Consider the following 20,310-nt stretch of genomic DNA (forward strand, 5'->3'; position numbering starts at 1 on the left):
ACTTCTCATTAGATGCTCATGCTTTGAGTTTGTGGCTCTTGGCTCACCAGGTGAAGTCTTCAAGTCTTCAGAGCAGGATGCAGAACAGTGCTCTGTCCCCAGCGGTGGAAGGCAACTGCGCTCACTGGTGAGGAAAAGTTAATTAGTTAACTAAAATTAAAAGGGGGTGGAGGGGGCAAAACTGCAGGGACTGCCCCGGGCTGCTCTGCAAGTTTTAGAAAGGAATTTACTCCTAGGAACTCGCCCGAAGAGAAGCAGGATAGTTGTGAGACACTACAGCATGTGCTATGGTAGTGGATCTGCTGCTGTTGCACTGACCCGTTGGTCTGAGTTAAACGAAGAAACTTTTCCCTGAGCAACAGGAGAGAAGGCAACCGACAGGGAGGGGAGCCAGCCGGTAAGCCAAGGCACCCCGTGTGCTTCTCTTAGAACCTCAGGTGGAGCGTCAGGAAAAGAACAATGCTACCTCAATATTTATAGCTCCTAACCTGGTTATGAAGGAATGGCTGAAATAGACCATAAAGATTCAGGATGAAAATTAGGATTTAAAATACACAAGCTTTAGGAGATAAAAGGGTTTGGTGTTCGCAACCCTAAAATCTGCAAGGCTGCTATTAGAAACAGCATGGCAATAAACTGTACACAAGCTGCACATTAGATCCTACTTTGGCACCCACTTGGAGTTTCTGAGTGGATCCTGAATCCAGGAGTACCTTCAAATTCCTTTCAAACGCCTTTCCGTGCTCAGGCCAGAGAGGGGCGGGAGGTGACAGGCTGTAGAAGGGTGGAAGTCTCCGTAGGTTGGTGCAGGAGCCCCGGCAGCGATCCCGTCTGCAGCTGTAGGAAGAGGCAGGTGGCAGGAGTTCATCTGAAACATGACAACACGTGGGCACAGAAACACGTCCAAGCTACATGAGATTATTGTTAAAATATTTGGAATAGCTGTGGGAGAATTAGCTGGAAGCACAGCAATGGAGTGAATTCAATCTGTACAGAGCCTTTCCATCACGGGCAGGGCTCTTGCTGAGGAAGTTCTAACATCAGTTCAGATAAATACATATTTACACTTTACAGAGTAACAACAAAAATGTCTGCATGTGGAAGGACTGAGCTACTTCCCTAACAGCAGAGATGATATTACTTAGAGTCATGCACATAAGAAAGGCAGCAACGCACAGCAAGCAACAAATTATGAATTATTCAATGCAAATGTCAAGTTCTAGTAGTGAATGTAGATGTAAATCTTTTTTTGAAAGGCTGAGCATTGCTATTAAGCAAGTCCATATGACATGGCATCTGTTGGATTCCTATTATATCATTTTATTTTTTATGCATGTTGGGGAAAAGTACTGGGAATTCTGATACTAGAATTTTAATAACATCGTTTCCCCAACTTCTGTTGTCTGTTGATTTAATGCTGGATGAAGGGATGATTTTCCTGGCAGAGGTTAAATCAGTAACCACTTCTTTAACTACCCAAGCCATAACTCTTCAAAATCTGCCTTTGCGGAGGTTTAATGCCGAAATGAAGCCTCCACACACTGAACCAAGAAGTCGGATAAATCGAACTAGCTGCCGATGTCGGAGTATCACCGCTTGACCTGGCACAGGCACGTGACGTTATGCTGGATAGCTGTTGGAGTCACTCTGTAAAGATTTCTTCCATAGAAAAATGAATTCTGGCTCTAAAGTTGTTAAATTCTCCCCTTGAATCTGGAATTACCAATGTCTCCAGTTTCTGATTTTGAGCTGCACTGGCCTTGCCCACAGCAGACAGCGGCGATTCAGCAGCATTTGTCCATTTTCTTCTGTATTTATTTCATTTCGGTGTTGTCCTGCTTGTCCCCCAGTAGCTGCATTCAGACCAAGTCTGTTTGACTTCTGGCAAAACAGGGCAGCGGTGACGTGCCCGGGAAAAGCGGGGAGGTATCCACTGCTCTGAAAGCAGTGAGAGGCCTGTGCCGGGGGACCCCCATCTGCTCCACAGAATCAATCTGTCCGAGTACTTACACAGCTCTCATTATCCTGCGTGCCTCCAGGACAAGGAACTGAGAACAATCGCCCATTGTCAGTTTATGAAGCAACTTCTACATATTCCCTCCCCAGAGACTAAATACTTAATTAAGGAAATTAAAATTAATTACGGAATCTGTACGGCAAGATGTTATTGCGCCTGTCCCCCTGCCGCAGCTCTCTTTGCTGTTCCTCCTTCCCAGCGGAGCAGCTCTGGGACGATCCCACCTTGCGGAGGGTGCACCAGCACATCGTCACATCCCATCCCGACGCGCTGCCGGGGCCTTGGCAAATCTCTGTGTGCTGAAGGTCGCGCACGCGAACGGGTGAGCTGATACAAGGTGTCTGCCAGCAAACATGCAGCAGTCTTCCGGAGTTGAGGAGAGGCAATTTTACTTTGTGGTGATCATTTAACGTGAAGCAATACGTAAACACAAAAGAGGCAAAGCTGCTAACAAGCCTGAAAGCAGCTATGCTTATATTCTAATGATTGCGTGTACTTTGTTAAGCAAGAAGTTTAAACCTAGCCAAAGGACGTGAATGCTGTACTTCTATTAATGAGTTTCAAAATGAAGACGTTGTCCTTGCCTTATTAGCTGCCCTACAAGGGTGCCTTGCGTACCTAGTAAGATAATGGATTAACCAGGATGAGTGAATGAGGTGCATTGCGAAGTTAACTGAGCCCGCAGCAACCTGAACACGTTTATTCACCACATGAAAGTGTAACGGGTTCGTTGATTTTGATCCTAAAGCTTTCAGGTGGGAAAGCTTTCCCATCCCGGAGGGGGGAAGTACTTTTAGAAGAGTAAGTGCTCCGTTCCACGCGGCAGCCAGCAGCGGCAGGCCTGGCAAAGGGGGGCAGGCGTGGAGCCGGCGGCTGTCCGGCCACTGCCCATCGTTGTGCCTAAAAAAGCAGGCTCCAGGAGGACAGGCGGTGCAGGTAGTACGTCGTATAACCCATGAAATCATCCAGGCAGCACCTCCAAGCCAGCTCTCGTTCTCTCTGCAGTGGGCCGATGGTCAGACTGCATTGCCACGGTTCTCACTTGCTGAAAACTACCAGCAATGGAAGAAAAGATGCTTTTTGTGCTCCTCTCCTTCAGCCCTGCACTGCTCCCAGTGGAACATGAAATGAGCTTTTTATCATCAGCATGACTTCCTCTGAGTGCAACTCTTAGGGCATCATCCAGGTAACGTGAGTGCATAATGCTCAGCTTCCTCCTGAAACAGGACTAGCAAATGAGTTACAGAGCTGTAACCAATTACGTGGCCTTTTACTAGGAGGCCTACGGAGTTGCTTCCATTTTTTGTTTATTTCTAATGATCTCTTACCAGATAGAGATTTCCTCTTGAGAATTGCCATGAGCTAGCGGCCTCCTAAACCAAAAGCGGTTGCTTCAACTTTGTCCCGTGATAAAACAAAAACTGCCCAGAAGTCAGCATTCTCTTCTGCTCGTTTCTGGCTCCAGGGAATGAGTAAGAAGTCCTGAAGTTCAGATTTCTCAGAAAAAAAAGCAAGCTAGAAAACAAGGTTTCTTTTAAAACACTGATGTTGCTGCTGCAAAAATGTATCAGAGCCCATTATTTTCAAGTAAATAAACAGCCTAAGATGTTCCTCTCTGTCATTCTCAGAAATAGCTGCTTTTAACTGGTTTGGCTGGAATCTGAATAAACTCTTATTTAATCCCTGTAGACAACTGCATCTGTTCAATTTTTCAGTGACATTAGAAAAGTTTTTCTTTAGATTTTCTCCTAGAACACCTAAAGAAACATGGTATAACTACAGTCCGCTCTCCAAAGTAAACCGAGCTAAATTTATTTCATCCCAAGCACCTGAGCCAAGCCCCTTGCTGCTGTTACCTGCCTCTGCTTCTGGGCCAGGACTTACTGGATATGAACGGTCCATGAAAGCTGAGTTGGCATTGCACAAAGGCTGCTTCATTTGGACAAGGACTTCTTCCTCCAGTATCACTGACCCACTTTTCCTTACCGCTGAGCTGCTCTCTGGGCTGCCGCGTGGCGCCCAGGGTACCCAGGTAAGCACCTGGAGCTTGTGGTCACCGAACATCACGCAGGTGTCAGGTCTTTCCAATTTATGAGATTCGATTTTATCAGCCCACCTTTTTTTTTTAGGGGCTGGTATAGTTCCTAGGATGTGACACTAGATGTCAGACTGAAAAGCATTAATACAGCAACCCATTAGGACCAAACACAACGCTATGGGGAAGGCACGCGATGCAGAGCCATGTGTTTTGTGCAGCAGTGCACGTAATGAAGGTGATCACCCGACCGGTGAGTGACTTTCGCATTCAGAGTCCCGGTACAGAGGCAGAAACCTGAAATCTTTGTTCAGGAATATGCCCCTGCAGTACTGTTACTGTAGTTTGTGTAGTGGGAAGTCCTAATCATCTTTAGAGAGTTTTTAAACTGTAAGGGAAAAGCAGGATGCCCGAAGATGGTAGGACTGAAAAATCCAGAGGATTTTTTGCCAATAAAAGAAATCAAGTTACGATACAATGTGGTTCTTCATCTTCCTGTTTGTAAACGTTGCCGTTCTGATTATAGCATTAAAAATATTGCCTAAGCCTTTCTTTTCATTTTCAGAGGACTTCACATCTATCAGCAACTCACGGTACATTACAGAACAGTCTGGAAAAATGACAGTCTGTCAAAGCTTCTTCCACGAGGACATGATTTAGCAGAAATATTCTATAACAGCATGAGTTATGCTTTCCTCTACCACAGTAATTGGCTTTATGTTTCAAAATATGAACCATTACAAATGATGTTTCTCTCATGTACCCAGAGGTACCCCATATTTATATCCCAGGACGTTTATAATACCGGAGAAATATCTTGGGTTTCGGCTCTTTCATGACAGCTGTAGCTCTTTCAATCATTATTATTAAAGAATATTTGGACAAGTTACTACCTATGTCTTTTTAGAAATCTTTTTTTTTTTTTTTTTTTTTTTTTCCAATTTTGCCCCAAAAAACAGCCTCCCTTGATCTCTGCACACATTGTAAAGACTCTGCTTATTGATCTCAGCAAACGTCATTTGTTGCGTGCGTATTTTTTCTCAGTTCAGCTATAAATTAGCCTCGGAGTTTCACAAAACAAGTCTTTGTCTGAAGGTAGTTAGTTGTTGCTGTAGTTCGGATCTCTTGCTTTTATTTCAGACAAACATACGTTAACTCAGTTTGTTGGAATCGATGAGTGAGGGTATATATTGGGAAGTGGTGTGGGTTTGAAGTGGGATTTGCTTTGATATTTCTGTGCAAATCCATGTGATAGCTCCCTGACTCACAGAGCTGAAAATAGGTGGTGATATCAACCACAGAATTCTTTATCGTTTTTTTTTTTTTTCTTCTTCTTCTTTTCCTTTTCTTGCTTAGCTAGCTGCTCCTCCAAAAATCCAGGTCATTATTCAAATCTGCACTTAGATTAAAACTCCAGATAGCATCATTCTTACTCATTGATGAATCACACTGGAACAAATTTTGGTCCCGCAGAACAAACTATATGTTGGCTTAGTCATGGCTGCTCAGCGCATCACATGTCATGCTTAAATTAAGCACTTGCTTAAGGTGATTAATTTTTAATATGTTCTAGAAATTTGCATGCTAGAAGACTTGAGACGATTTATACATTTGAGATTTATATTGAAAACTTCTCAAAGCAAAAGCAGAGAACTGAAAATTCCTCCCAAGGTGCAGGCGCAGTCGTTATCTCCAAAACACGCCAGTTTAGCTTGTCCGATTCAGACAGGAATCCTTTTAGAACGCAATTAACTGCTGAAAAACACGAGTTGCTAGTAACACGGCCTATCCTCTGCTGTTTCTAACTTAGCAGATTCAAGTCCTTCTCTTTGCCATTTTTTTTTTGCCATATCATTCTACACACAGCTACATCACCTGCCAGTGCACCGAGGCGCCGGCTGTCGCGCTGAGCTGCGGCAGAGTGAAGTCATCAGAGCCACAGCGAGACTGCGAAGCCCGGTGCTGGGGGAAGGTGAGAACAACGCTCAGACAAGTCCCCGCACATCCAACGAAAGCAAACTTCAGGAGCAAAACAGAGAGAGAGGTAATTTAGTGGAGTAAAATCCGAGCAGATGTTGGTAGCAACATACCGCAACGGACTGCTGGACATTCCTGAGATTAAACGTGTTTTGTCAAGTCTATTTCTAAATTACTTTGAAAAATTGTTGTTTTGGAAGTGTTTGGTAACAAAAATCTGCACTGGGTGTGGTGATGCCAGCTTGGCTGCCTGCCACCAACCACACCTAAAGGGAGAGGAGCACTCTCCGTATCCCCACATCCTGTGCTTTGTTGCTGCTGACAGCAGATTGACCTTTCTTGAAGATTTTTTTTAACGTTGCTTGCTCCTGTCCCTGTGAAAATATCTGAATCTTTATAACTGTCACCAAATGACTCCTTTTATCGACAGGGCCAGTCTGCCCAGGATAACAGGAATTGATCTGAAATCACCATTTCAAAAAGAAACACATCAAGCAGATAATGCAAACAAAAACATTTCTAAAAATACCTATCTCGGAAGAGAGCACTTGTGAAATTTTACTGCAAGGAAGCACAGGAACTGAGGTTGTGACGTTCGGACTGTAAATCACACGGCAGGCAGAAGTAGGGCTTTGTGGCATCCATCCATGGCTCTGGCTCCTCCATGGACAGTGCACAAACAGCAAAGTGGAAATTCATTCTACAAGTTTATTTTCTAATGGATTAAGGGTGTGTTTAAAAGAGTTTCACAGGGAAAAATATTGGGAGGGCATTGAGTCGGGAAATGCCAGCTGTTTTGTACAACCATGGTCTGGTATTTTCACTGCATAATAAGCAGCTGTAAAGACGAGATTCAGTGATGCCCACATCATGTTTCATGTAGTGTTTATAAATCCAAGGGGACCACAATGCCTCAAAATGCAGCATGATCCGCTGGAAACAGTATCATCAAATCTGATGCTGTGGTAGACAACAGCTCCCCTCTCCTTCTGAGCTGGAGAAGTACAAAAGCAGTGTCACAGTGCTGGGTAAGCATGACAGAGCCTTTGCCCGCAGTGGAATGAGCACCTGAGGAGCTGTTCATCGAAAATTAATAATCCCAGCAATGCACTGAGAGCTAGGGTTTATTTCTGTGGTGTCCTGTAGTATGTTGAGTCTATTCCCTTTCAAACTGGTAATCAGAGAAGCACAGAACATTTCATTAAGCAGGCGCCATCGGGAAAAGCAAGCTGTGTACAACAGAAACAAAACTTCACAGTTTAGCATGTTTTCAGAACATGCTCCAGGTGACACGAGGGCACTGATGTGTTAGCAACCTTTTGAGTCGGTCATACAGACAGTGGACGTTGGAGTAAAACTCACGAATCTGGAACTCAGCAGCACAAGAAAAATCAAGGCGAAACAAGTCAACTAATGTAAATGTGGCTGCAGGACGATGGAAGCCCCCTTCTCTCCAGGGGAAATTGTGCTCACAGAACCCCCCGGTGGCTACAGCCTGGGGAGCGGAGCGCGTACGGCTGCCTCCTTAGCGGTGACTCCGCCGGGTTCTCACCACTCGTTAACCACAGATATAAATGAGGCGAAGTGAGGCAGAAAACAAAAGGGAAAAGCTTAAAACAATAAGAACTCCCTTCATTTGGCTGTTTCTTTGAGGAGAAGGTGGTTTGTTTTCTTTTTGTTTCGGCAGTACTGCACTTGGCACGGTAAGCGTGTGCAAGTAGTGTGTAACCAGAGAGTAAGGCCGATGGGCTGGTCTGGGGCAAACTCAACTGCATTTCTACTACTTGGTACAACAGGTAAATAGACCGGCGTTCATGGACAGTGGAGGCCTTCCTGATCACTCCTACATAGTTTGTTTAACATTACTTGCTTGTCTGGGTTCTTATGTGTATTTTCCATTCAGATCTTGTTCTTATTGCATAGCTTTCCTAAAACGATTCCGTCTATTAAAATCTAATGAGGCCTAAGGGAGCCTTTTGTTAAAAACAGGTCGTAAAATCCTGTTCAAGCTTAGATAAGTTCCATATTATCGGCTCTTTGGGGAGGAAAACTAAGGTTTTGTGCATCAGAAGTATCAGAAAGTTTGATACCAAACCTGCGTGAAAAGATTTTTACTGCAATTATCACTTTTGCCAAGTGAAAAACCAGGAAACTCAGGGTCTCCATTATCAGCTGATTAGTTAATGGTTGATTTCATGGTAATAAACTGCTTTTAAAGCCTCTGAAAAATAACTAACTAAAGACTGGACATTAGTTGTGGGCCTGCTAACTGGAAGAACAAAAAAGTAGCAAAGTCATCACAGAGCCACGCGGTACAAGCTGTTTGACACCGAGGAGCTTCAGTTCGCAATCCCTGAAGATGGCATGGCCGAGAATTCAACCCGAGCCACTTTTGAAAAGTTTCTTATTTGTTGCTCTAGGAAGATGTAATTGTGAGGTGGCTGGGTTTGGTTTTGCAGGGACTAGGGGGCTGGAGGAAAAGGGGAAGCTTCAGCCTTCAGTGTAATGCTAACACGTATCGTGTCTTCAAGACAAGAAGTGTATCCCTATTTTTTCAAGTTTCCTTTTTAGGATCTTTTGATAGCCATATCCCCTCTGTTCCCACGTGTCAGTGTAAAATACAGGTAATCTCTGAGAGCCTGGCTAGCTAACTTTTCTTGAGCATTGCAACACGGCCCCACGCAGTATTGGTAAGGAGCACTAGAAACCATGTTCCCACTGCTTGTGCTTCCCACGTTTCGGCCATGGAAGGGCTTGGAACTGCAGCACCAGCATTGCTCAGCCCCCATCAGCCAGCTGCCAGGAGAGCCCGTCAGAGTGATGGAGTCAACCTGGTACCTCCTTTTTAGGATCACAAGCTCATTTGGGTTGGAAGAGATTTCTGGAGGTCATCTGCTGTGAACTCAAAGCAGAGTTGGCTTAAGTTGCTCAAAACCTCATCCACAGGGTTTTTAAGTATCTCTGGTGACAAAGATTTCCCAGCTTCTCTGGGACACTTCATCCACTTCATCTAAAATTCCTTCCATGGTGGACGTCTAACAATGATTTAGAACCAAAAGTGCCATTTTCCATGCCGTTTCTGTAAAAGAGAAGACACGGAGCTGGCATGGCTATCAGTGGGACCACGTAGGTGCTCAGCAGCTGTTCCTGGCAGGGCACCAGGCGGCTCAGTGTAGCAGAGGGATTCTGCCTTAAATACAATGCAGCTATTTGATTTCCTGAAGCCTGGGCACCAGCTGCATTTCATCCTGTCCCACCGTACCAGTATCTCTGGCAACATCTCCCTCACCTGGAGCATAGTTGTGACTTAGCTGCCCTTATTTCTACATTTAGCTTTGTGACTAATAGGAAAAGGGGAATTACAATATGAAGTTGGTGTCCAAGCCTTGCAGATGATTAGTTAACACCGACAGGCTGACTGGGATATCCGTGGAGACACACTGCTCCTGGTTACACATTGCAATATTTTTCCTAGGACATAACTTATGGCCCGAAGAGTTGAGCCATTTGGCACCTACATCCATTCAATATTCTTCCTTATAAGTCCATAAATACAAAGTTTCCTGCCACAGTCAATTTTGCTAGAAGTGAGACACCAGCAAACCCATTTAGATCAATGAGAAGGGGCTTGCAGAGTTCCTGTAAAAGTGCTGCAGTGAAGGACAACTTTCCTGACACATCCGAGAACTGCTGGTTCTTGAGGTCACAGGCACAATGCAACTCAGATCAAATATGATGTCAGATATAGTAATTTCAATAATGATCCCCCATTCTGAGAATAAATATTCTTACTCCTTCTCCTCGGTGATCCTCAGGGTCAAACTGTAGTTTCTGTACTGTTCTTCCACTGACACAGTGCTGTGTAGGTACTTATTCTGCTAATGGCAATTCAGAATAACCGTTTTCTTTTATTTTCCAGGTTATTTTTTCTTGACTTTGCCAATAAAATAATGGTACCATATTTTGCCTCAAAGTGACAAAACCCTATAGGAAAATCTTGCTAATGTCCTCATAACTTTGGAAGGCTACGCATTCAATAAGCAATACCTTTAGACAAAGAAATTGCTATTGGACTAAACCTGTGCATTTATTTTCCCTCTTTGACAGCAATACCCTTTTTCCTGCTACAGCCACTACATAAAAGTTTTATTGGCTTAGTATTGACTATAACAAGAAATGGATTAGCAAATGTCATGGGCTTCTATTTGTTTGTTTGTTTGTGTTTTAATGGGCAGCTAAGGGTAGACAATACCTTGTGTGCACTTATTATTATTTACATTTTGAGTACTCCCTGCTGTTGATCAAGTCCCCGAGTGGAGAGCATCTCAGAAGAGTGGATACACTAACTAGAAAGAAATCTTTCTTTACATCTCCAATTGTAGTTATTGTAATTGAAAACTGTTCAGTAGTTAAGGCAAGAGGAGAAGGTATCTCTAGCTTCATTATATTTTGCTTTTAAAGCAAACTTAGGCCTGTTGTTCTTTTTGATCAATGACAGTATAGTCCATGCTGCATTGTGATTTCACTGAAATGAAGAAGCTTGGTAGTTTAAAAGTGTATTTTGAACAATCTGTACAGGTTTGGATTACAACTCCTTGCAAGTCCTATGGTTTATGGATCATTTTCCTCAAATGGATTAACCTGTGACTTCAAGAAAAACTCACAAAAATATGTGTTTATAATTAAGGAACAGCTGTGCAAGGAAATTCATGAGCAAACAACCACTGAATACTTGGGAAAAAATGAAATGGAGTAATTTGGGCTCTTTAAAATTTAAACTATTGCACAGGCATTGTTTTTCAACTGGAGACTTACACTAAAACTCCAGTATCTCTCCTTTTTCTTTTCCTTTTTTTTTCTTTTTTCATTTTATGTAATGGCAGTAACTTCCATTTCTGTAATTCTCCTTTGTTTCTATGCAGGATTAACTGGTGACACTCTTCATGTACATACTGAAACAATAACAGAACCAGTCATTGTTTCATCTTACAAGATTTTTGCTATACCTGGAGTAGCCAGAAACCCTTGGTGGCCTGATTTTTGATTTCATGGGCATTATTCAGATGTCAGGCTTAGAAATTCCCATCATGCCCGCAACATCCCTTGATTTTCCTACAATCAATACAGTCCTTGATTTTCCTTTTGCACAAGTGTTACTAAAGCCTTCAAAGTTTCAGTAGCACAAAGCAAATCTTGCCAGAAGTTTGTTTGTCTTGCATTGCGTCACCATGCTTCACTGTCGGCTAACAGACAGAAAGTGAAACGGTTGCAACTGTTTTTCTAGTACTGTTGAATAATGCGTGTCTCTTCAGAGGTTGTTCCACATGACTTACCTCCTCTGTTCTTTTCTTGTTTTCAGCTATTTTCAGCTGCTCTCAGTCCTCTACATACTGACTCTCCTGGGCAGTTGGTTGCCATGTGTACATCACTACCATTTCCCTTTAAACAAAAGAATTGTTTTACGAAAAGAAATACCACTAGTTCCTACCAAACAATTTGCTACATACACTGATAAGTGGTAATAAGAATAGTTTACTTAACAGACTAAGTAGAATAACCTGCAGATGGTGATAATCACCCTGAAAATCCCCCCTCTACACCAATGACCTGTGCAGGACACAAGCTAGTTGTGTGCCCTCTTCCCTCTAGAAGCAGTGCTGTGGTGGAAGCAGTGTCCTCACCCAGCTGAAATCAGGTAGCGCTGACATGTCGAAAGTTACCACATGTCAGTCTGCGGGTATCTAAGAGGAATAAAGGTACAGCTGCATTTACATCCTTGCCATAGGTACCTGCTTGCTGTGGCCACTGCGTTACTGCTGCTCAGGCTCACCAGAGCGAGTAAAGGCACTGAGCCGTGTCCTGCTGTGAGCTACCTTAGGAGACCTAGGTAGTCCTGAGCCTCCTCGATGAGAGAGTCAAATTGATATTTAAAGTATCTATGACAAACGGTTTTTCCTCTTTATCTAAGTGAGGGTCAGATTAGTTTGGTGGGGAGGCACAGTTTTGTCTGCACACCAAGCCTGAGCTCAGGCACAAGAAGGAGGCTCCTCACATCCAGCTTCATGTTCAGTCTTAGAGCAACACGTAATTAGACTCAGCTGTATGAAAATAACCTCTAAAGCTTAATTCAACGTGAAACTAAAGCTCTCAGAGGTGTGACTGGCATTACTCATCCAGTGAGAGTGTGTGTGGATGTAATATGCACCGCGCTTCCCCATTCTTGATTTCTCAGCTTTGTCCCAGCGGAGTCTGTGGATACTCCAGACTTTTTTGAGGATACTCCATCCTCAGCTTTTGCAAACAAAACACGGTGTGCACTGCTCTCCCGAAGAGACCGACTGTGCTCCGAAAGAACAAGAGGAAAGCAGCTGAATGTGCCAACAGGCAAACTTCTCCCATCTTTTCAGGGAACAATGCCGAATCATTAGTCACTTAAACACAAATAAATTGCTCAGCTGAGTGCAGCTCGTGGCTGAGGAAGCGATAGCAGGTATAGATGTGTGACTTCCCTGGAAGCAAGTCTTCTAAAGTGGCTGCCTGTTTATCTAGATGTTATTGTACATGTCTCAAGATATTTCCAAAGCGGTCACAGGCAGCGATCAGCAGTGATTTGGAGGAGGAAATACTGTATCAGGTTTATGATGACTTAGGTCTGCATAATAAAAGGGTCTTTTTTATGTTTAAAAATCTTCTTTTTGCAAGGAACTCCAGAAAATTGGAGCTTGAACACTTTTAAATCTGTTTGTTCACTGCATATATTACAACAGAAGACTAAAAACTTTCTGTCATTATTGTGAATTTATGCGCAGAGTATACTACAAACAGAGCTGCCACTGCACTATTCATTGTCAATGTAACACTTTCATTTTCCTTTTCACTTTTCTTGGAATCAAGCTAATATTTTTGTCTCTTGGTGTATAGCGATGCTGTTGAGAGACACTTGTTTTTCTCTACTTGCTTTCAGTCCCATTTTCCAGAAAAGTGGGGGAGGTACAGAACACACAATGACACTACTCTGATACAAGTGATATTAAACTTCCCTCTGATGAGCGCCACAGACAGATAAAACTGCCAGCTTTCCTCCGAGGGAAACACCTCCACACTACAATTGACAACAGAGATTTGGGACAGGGAAATTGCTGCGGAGCGGGAGACCAGTGTTATTTCTGCACAGTGCCTATCATACCCGAAAGTAGAGGAAGAGGAAATCGTTCTCACAAAGTGGCCTTTTGAAAGCACTGGTTAAAGGATGTTGTGCCATCCTTTTATTGCCCAAGCCTGGCAAGCCTCAATAGCGAGCACGAGCAGCCTGCACTGCTGGGGACAGCTGATGAGACCCAGCTTGGTGCAACCTACAGGGCAACCTCCTTCCACCCCTCTGCTAGCCCAGCAGTGGGGAAGCTGTAGAGTTTTCTTTTTCTGGGGTTAGGGAAGGACTCAAGAGCCTGAGAAGGAAAAGAAGACTGAGATCTGATGGTGTGCACACCCAAAAGCAAAGAGGCAGATAAAGAAAATCAAGCCAGAGTAGAGAAGGTACGGCTTTGCTTGCAGTTACACCAGGGGCTTTCTGCCAGGGCACCTCAGTACCCACGCCTGCTCAAAGGCGCCGTGTCTCCCTTCCATTGGGCTCCCAGTCGGGCTCTGCAGAGAGGCCTGCCTGCCGTGCCAGCAGGGCTGCCAGCCACCACGTGCCTCCTGAATTCACTGCGCTTGGCCCTCCAACGTGCCTCTCCCAGAGAGGGTTGAACTAAAGCAGATCTGCCTCGCAACTGGGCAGGCAGGAAAAATGCTGCCATTTTTATCAGCATGAAAAATTACGTTATCTGGGCCACTATTCCACAAGACAGCAGTTATCAAGATTGTCTTGGGGAAGCATGTGGCTTTTGGAGTATTTATGCTTCATATATTTCCTGGTTTCTTACTTTTACAGATGCTGGCAAATATATTTTTAGAAAGCAGACCCACTTCTGCCCTTATGCTAAAATTCAGCAGAATGATGAAGTTTCTAAGAGGAAAGGGAGCACCCTGGGTACTGCTGGGGCAGAGATTTTCATAGGTTCCCCTTTAGGAAAGTTCCTTCAGCTCTGGGTTCGGAAGTCAGAATAAAAATCTTAAGTTTTTAATGTTCCATTATTCTTAGTTTTTTTGGCAGGCCGAACAAAATCATTGATGTACCTGCGAAGTGGCAGAATGGGTTTGATTTTTAAAAAATTTAAACACAAGTTGGGGAACTCCTAGCTCATCAAAACACATTAGTTTTTTTAACCCCCCCCCCTCCAAATTCTTGTATTTGCCTACAGGTTGTGAGACATTGGGATAAATCTGCGTATATCTGTAAGCTTGCTTTTCAAGTTTTTTTTTCTGCTAGATTTTTCTAGTTGACAGTTGAGAAATTGTCTCTCTTTTTAAGGCCTACTGTTATTCTCAAAAACTTAGTGGTGTAAATACAATACTTATTACGCACCAATTATAACAGCAATTTCCTAGTTCTGGTCATAACCCTTGGCTTCCTCTTCCCTAGTCGCTGCGTTGTAAAGTTGCTTTCTCCAGGTGGTAAAAACAAGTCGAAGTGCAGCATTTACCTGAATCACACAACACGTGCCTCGTTGGCAAGGAAAGCTGCGCTGCCGTGCAGTGACCAGGAAGAAAACAGCCGCACCGCTCCGTCCATCATCTGGTTCTGTTTAGCGCTGAGGGGCTTCCTCGGTCTTGTGCTGAGGGGGAAGGGGAGAGACTGGAAAAGAGCAGATGTTTGTCTTAAGGGAAGTAATAAAAATCTGTGCTGGGATTTTCTCATGTACAGGAGGGGTTTGGTACTTATGCTCTTTGGCACTGTCTCCTCCCGTTCGCTTTCATATACAGCACTTGATGGCAGAGACGAAGCTGTCACTGCCAAGCCACGAGCCAGGCTGCCACGCTACCTGGGAGTGACTGCTCCGGCTGACTTCAGTGATCGCACCTCACACTTTCTCTGCAATATCTGCACGATTACACCCTGTGATGTCGATGACGCTGCACTGGAATCTCCTGTTCAGTCTTGTGCGTCAAATATTAAAAGAAGCTCGGATTCACTCATTGCTGATCATTTTTCAGTGTCAAATGATGTCAAATATGTTGAAAGTGTTTTGACAGTCTTTTTAATGCTTACTGTTTTCAGTGGGTTTATCTTAAGACCTGGTGATTTCTGTAACACAAATACATGTAGCATACTTGAGCTATGAATTTCCTTATTACATGCTCTTTGGCGATAAGAGTGTAACAGTAAAGCTGCTTCAGAACACCACTTTGTTTTCAATATCACCAGTTTTGCTTCGTATTCTATCGCTGCCTGTTTTAAAAACCAGTCTTAGATTGCTGTGTTTCTGAGCTGTGCTGTTAAGGGTGGCTAATGGCTTTACTGGCTGATCTGCACATACTCAGCGTAAATGCTAACATGGTGTGACAGACATGAAGATAAACACGTAAGCATGAAGAACAAACTTCAGCCTACGAGGTAAAACTTAATGTCTTTATAAGCACTGAGGAAAGACCTTTCTTAAACAAAAGCTTTTGCAACCTTAGAGATTGATATCTGTTGGGCAAATGAGTTCTTTTATGTAGTCTGTGTCAGATATGAAAGCAGCGTGTCATATAAATGTGCAGGTTTATGGAGGATAATTCCAAGACAAATCCATCTGGTTTCATGGTTGTGTTGTTGTTAACTTACTTGTCAAGTTGTGCCATAAAAGAGCGCAATCACAGTCAAGAGCAGATTCATGTTTTGACTAAGAATCCAAGATGGAATTACAGGAGGAAGCAACTGCACCAGGTTCCTTCAAAGAATTGGTGACCTCTCCCAACGCCTTTGTTAATCTTCAGACTCAGAGCATATTTTCCTTTTAGATGTATTTTTTGACATATATATTTTTGGTACAGGACTCCTAAATCAGAAGCTTCCTGCTGCTTCCTAGCTCAAGAATCTTTCATCGTTTTACCTTCCTGCTATAATTCTGGGAATAAGCTATTTTCATAGCCGCCTTTTTATTTAGTTTTATGCAGTGGCCATTGCTGTTAGCCTCAAGATTTTAACTTAATTTTCAACCTTTTAATTTTCCTTCAGTGTTTTAAATCTCCCAAGAAGCTATTTTGTACTAGATCCCAGGTTTTGGCTGATTGGTTTTGGTGACCTTAAAGAGGAAAATGCAGGGAGACAGTCCCTTAAACCCTTTGAATAATTTGAAATAGAAATAGTTTGGAACAGCTGATACATTTAACTCTGAACATTAGCCACTAAGAATGCTTAGTAGCTACTTTGATCAAGCTCTTTTTCCTGACAAAACCCCCTTTGAAATGAATAGGACAGAGGTTCCTTTCACTTCAATAGGAGTTCTCAGACACAGGGAGAAAGAAGGACTTCATAACCTTTAAAAAGACTCCCCTAGTCCATTCATATATCTCCTGGAAAGCTCAGCACTTTTCCTTGTGCTGAAGTTACTAAGCCAGCCTCCTGGCTACTTCACGGTTCCCTTCTAGTGAAGCTTTGCTTAAACATGGGATCAAAACACTCTATAATTAGGCTGCTGCTGCTGCTACCAAGGGAGGAATCCTGAGTGTGCAACAGATATATCAGTGAGTTCCAAAATATTTGTTAACACAGAACCATCAACTCCTCAGCATCACTTTCATAATCACGTCTTCAAATCCTTGTGCCCTGTGTATCTGGAATGTTGCAGAAGACGGCAATTCCCCTGTACACTTTGTATCCCGAGGGTTATTTTTGTTTATGTACAGCCAAGTCTTCAGCTCCCTAAAACTCTAGCTATATTTCAACACTGACCTTCTCATAGGCCATTAACCACTGCTGAAATCCATGTTTCTATACTGTCCATACTTTTTTTTTTAATACTTCTTGTACTTATAGGGAAACAACACACAAAATAAATAACCATGACATGCTCATGATGTTATACTGCAATAATGTACACTGAGAGTTCTTGACGTGATCATCCATAAATAATGTTTCTGCTCAGCGTAAGACTCATGATGTGAGAGGTATATTGCTAGCAAAGAAAAGAAACAGCAAAAACTTGCAAAAAGCTGACCAGAAACAACCCAATCTTTAGGTGGTGATGCTGTGAACAAGCACTCCTTGTGCTAGGTGTCCTTACGAAGAAACAGAAGCAAAAGCAAGAGCACGCTGTGTTAGAGCTGATAAAGCCTGTATCTAAGTTACGCTATATGCTCTTCCTTCCATCTCCTACCTGTATCCTGGACGTTCTGTGCCATTATAACCTATTGTCTGTTGCAATGTTAGCAGTATTCTTATAAGCAAATGTTATCTTCTGTCATACAGACCAAACGTCTGGGAAATCTGAAATACACAAGTGGTTAGAAAAAACATTACGATACTTGCTCTGAGCCAGACCATTAGTTCTTTTTCACCCTAACTCTAACAGATTTACATTGATATATGTGCTCATGTGAAATTTGGGTATTTTTGGTCCATCCAGCATGCAAGCGCGTATATTCAATCACCAGAATTCAACTACTGAACAAATAATTTTGTTTGAAATGTTGTTTTCTTTATTTGTGCATCAAAAGTAAGTTACCTAGAGGTCAGGTGCAGCTCACAACAGCTGGAATTCTTCAGAAAACCTGTAATAATTTACAGGATGTATGAACTGAGTACGTACTGAAAAGATGTATGGTTCTGGCTTAAAGCTAAGCTATAAAAAGTATTAATATAAGTTGAAACTTTAGTTCTACTCATGTTCAGCTCTGTGTAATGGCTTTTTGGACTGCATAAAGAAAAACCCTCAGCACACTACAGGGCATAATTCTAAAAAAATTGCATTGCTTGTGGAAATAAAATAATGGGATGAGTTTAGGACTAAGAGCCGCCTTGAGGGTAAGTGTGCTGCATTTCTGTTCTTTTGGTTTAAGCAGTGGAAAAGAACGAAACATGCACACAAAGGAAAAAGGTTGTTCGTGTCTATTGTTCAGTTGTGCTAACTGAAAAATAAAAATAACTTTAAAAAATCTTATGGCAGTGTAAAACGCCTCCTTCTTGGTAGGAGGGAAGCAGAAAGAGGAAAGCCCTTCTTGTCTTTTAGCTTCTGGAGGAACTACTTCAGGAAGAACTGCCTGTTCCATGCAGCTAACCTAACATTTTAAAATACTTTATCTGTACAGCAGGGCTGTAAGAGAATCTATGCAATGGTATTCATACAGAAAAAATCATGGACCATGAGCTGAAACTGCATTTTATTTGCTTAGTGTGACATTCATGCCTCTTATCTGCTGTTTGTCAGCTACTGGAGGGGAAGCACACAGTTGGGCACAATTTTAAATGCCTGAGCTAACTTGTGAAGATGGGTCTTGGCAGGTGAGGTTGAATTCAGTTTAGCACTTTCTCTAGGCACCCAGTTTAGCAGCTGATAATTAAGACAATTGCAGGCTGTTGCCTGGTGGGGGAACAGTCATGGAATTCTCATCCTTTCACTAGATCACTCATCAAACTGCTAACGTAGCTCCTGGGCTTCCGAGAGCTGCGGTGCTCCCTTTGCCACCACCTTTGTCTAGATGAGACAGTTAACACCACTATCCTTATCTCAACTTTCAGTTTCTCAGACACAGCTTTTTGGGACCCGATTGTTCTAGAGGGCTGAGGGAATGCATAAGATGCACTGTTTCCAGCTCAGGAAGAGCCCACGGATTGATTTCATTTACAATCTCCAGATTGACACTGCAGAGTAAGACTCGGAATCCAAAGCTCTTGCAGAAGTGCACTGCAATTACTCTTTGGAAAATGGCAATCATCTGCCGCTACCGACCACTGGTGAATCAGTGATGGAAGTCAACTTTGGGCGTCAGAAGTTTGTTCACTTCCAAAACAGTGCTGAACTACAAATTTTAAGCTACAAACTATACAACTTTTAACTATCTGTGCAAAGAGAAACATTGCTTAAAGCATCTCCTACACAGTATGGGCAACTACGAGCAAGACTGGTACTTAGCTCTCTGAACTGGTTTATGACATGCTTCTGCATAAAAGGGTGTTGATTCAAATCCGTGTCAAGAATTGTGAATCTTTAGGAACAATAAATATTTAAGGGAGTTACAAGTAAGTGCATCACAGTCTAGTAGTGTCTCACAGCTTTGCTGTGTGTTCATTTTCTCATAATTTTGAAGCTTCATTTGTTCATATTTTCACTACATAACTGAACATTAACCTGATGCTTTCATTGGAGTAGCTAATATAATTTCCAGATCTCTTTCCCATGCTAATTTGGGTACATGGGACATGAACATAAACGTATTGTTGGTTCTTTTTTCCTCCTGTGTATTACTGCACTTGTTTCACCTCCCTCCAATGTAATTCATTATTCATTTTGTAAATTGTGTTTATCACAACCAGTAGTTGCATTTACTGTATAAAACTACACAAATAACAAATGCGTAAGGTAACTAAAAAATGAACTGCAATGCAGAGCTCTGAGGTGGAGATGAGAAAAAGCAGCTGACCTGGGCTTAAGATGTCAAGATAATCTGAAGTGATGAGGTACTTGAAGTATGAAGGGCTTTGCAGACTGAAGTCAATATATTGGGTAGATGTGGGTAGCTCTGGGGTGCTAGAGGACTGTGTCTTTGTCCACACGGGGAGCTCTTCTTTCCAAGTTGAGGACGCCCTTCTGAAAGTTGGATGCCGTGCTCGTTCAGCTTAGTACGCTTTGAAAGTGGGCCAAACCAAACAGGAGAGCAAGGCACTTTTACAGCAGAGGAGCATCACTGAACACGAAACATGGAGCTGTCCCTGAGTAACTCCAGACCTATAGAAAAGTCTTTAATACAAAAGAAGCTCCTTACTTTGCACGAAGTGGAATTTCTGCCCCTCTTCAAGATTAAGTCCATGCAGAGTAATACAGGAAAACACTCTCGAAGGAAACAAAATAGAACGGGACAAGCGTGAGTTTGTTTCTGAAGTGTCTGTTTGTAATACTGAGTCCACGGCGTTTACGCAGCATGTGTCTGTAATTCACGGAGTGCTTAAACAGCGAGCGATGGTGCCTTACAAGCCGTGCTGCTCTTCGTGAGGCAAGGCAGGGCGCTCCGAGCCCCTCGCTGAGGCACCCCTCGGCTGCCAGCCTGTCACCCTGACAGAATCCCTCTGGCAGCTGCCTCTAGTGCTGGAACACGTTTTAATCCCCAAATAACGGGTGAGCGGGAATAATTTCAGCTGAAAATATAAAACGGGCACACACGGCGGGGTCACGACCCGGCGAGCTCCGGCAGGTGCCTCAGG

General features: G+C 43.0%; 1 long non-coding RNA gene across 1 annotated transcript; it reads right to left on the reverse strand.

The window, feature by feature from the left end:
• Window positions 1-5,400: 5,400 nt before the first annotated feature.
• LOC118170268 lies at window positions 5,401-20,259 on the reverse strand. The gene is made up of 5 exons (XR_004752611.1): window positions 19,533-20,259; window positions 17,270-17,379; window positions 14,612-14,743; window positions 11,363-11,468; window positions 5,401-6,071 (listed from the first exon to the last, which is right to left on the reverse strand). It is a non-coding gene; the product is annotated as an uncharacterized LOC118170268 (long non-coding RNA).
• Between the last annotated feature and the right edge of the window lie 51 nt (window positions 20,260-20,310).

This window comes from Oxyura jamaicensis, chromosome 7 (assembly GCF_011077185.1).
Source record: "Oxyura jamaicensis isolate SHBP4307 breed ruddy duck chromosome 7, BPBGC_Ojam_1.0, whole genome shotgun sequence".
Taxonomy (NCBI): domain Eukaryota; kingdom Metazoa; phylum Chordata; class Aves; order Anseriformes; family Anatidae; genus Oxyura; species Oxyura jamaicensis.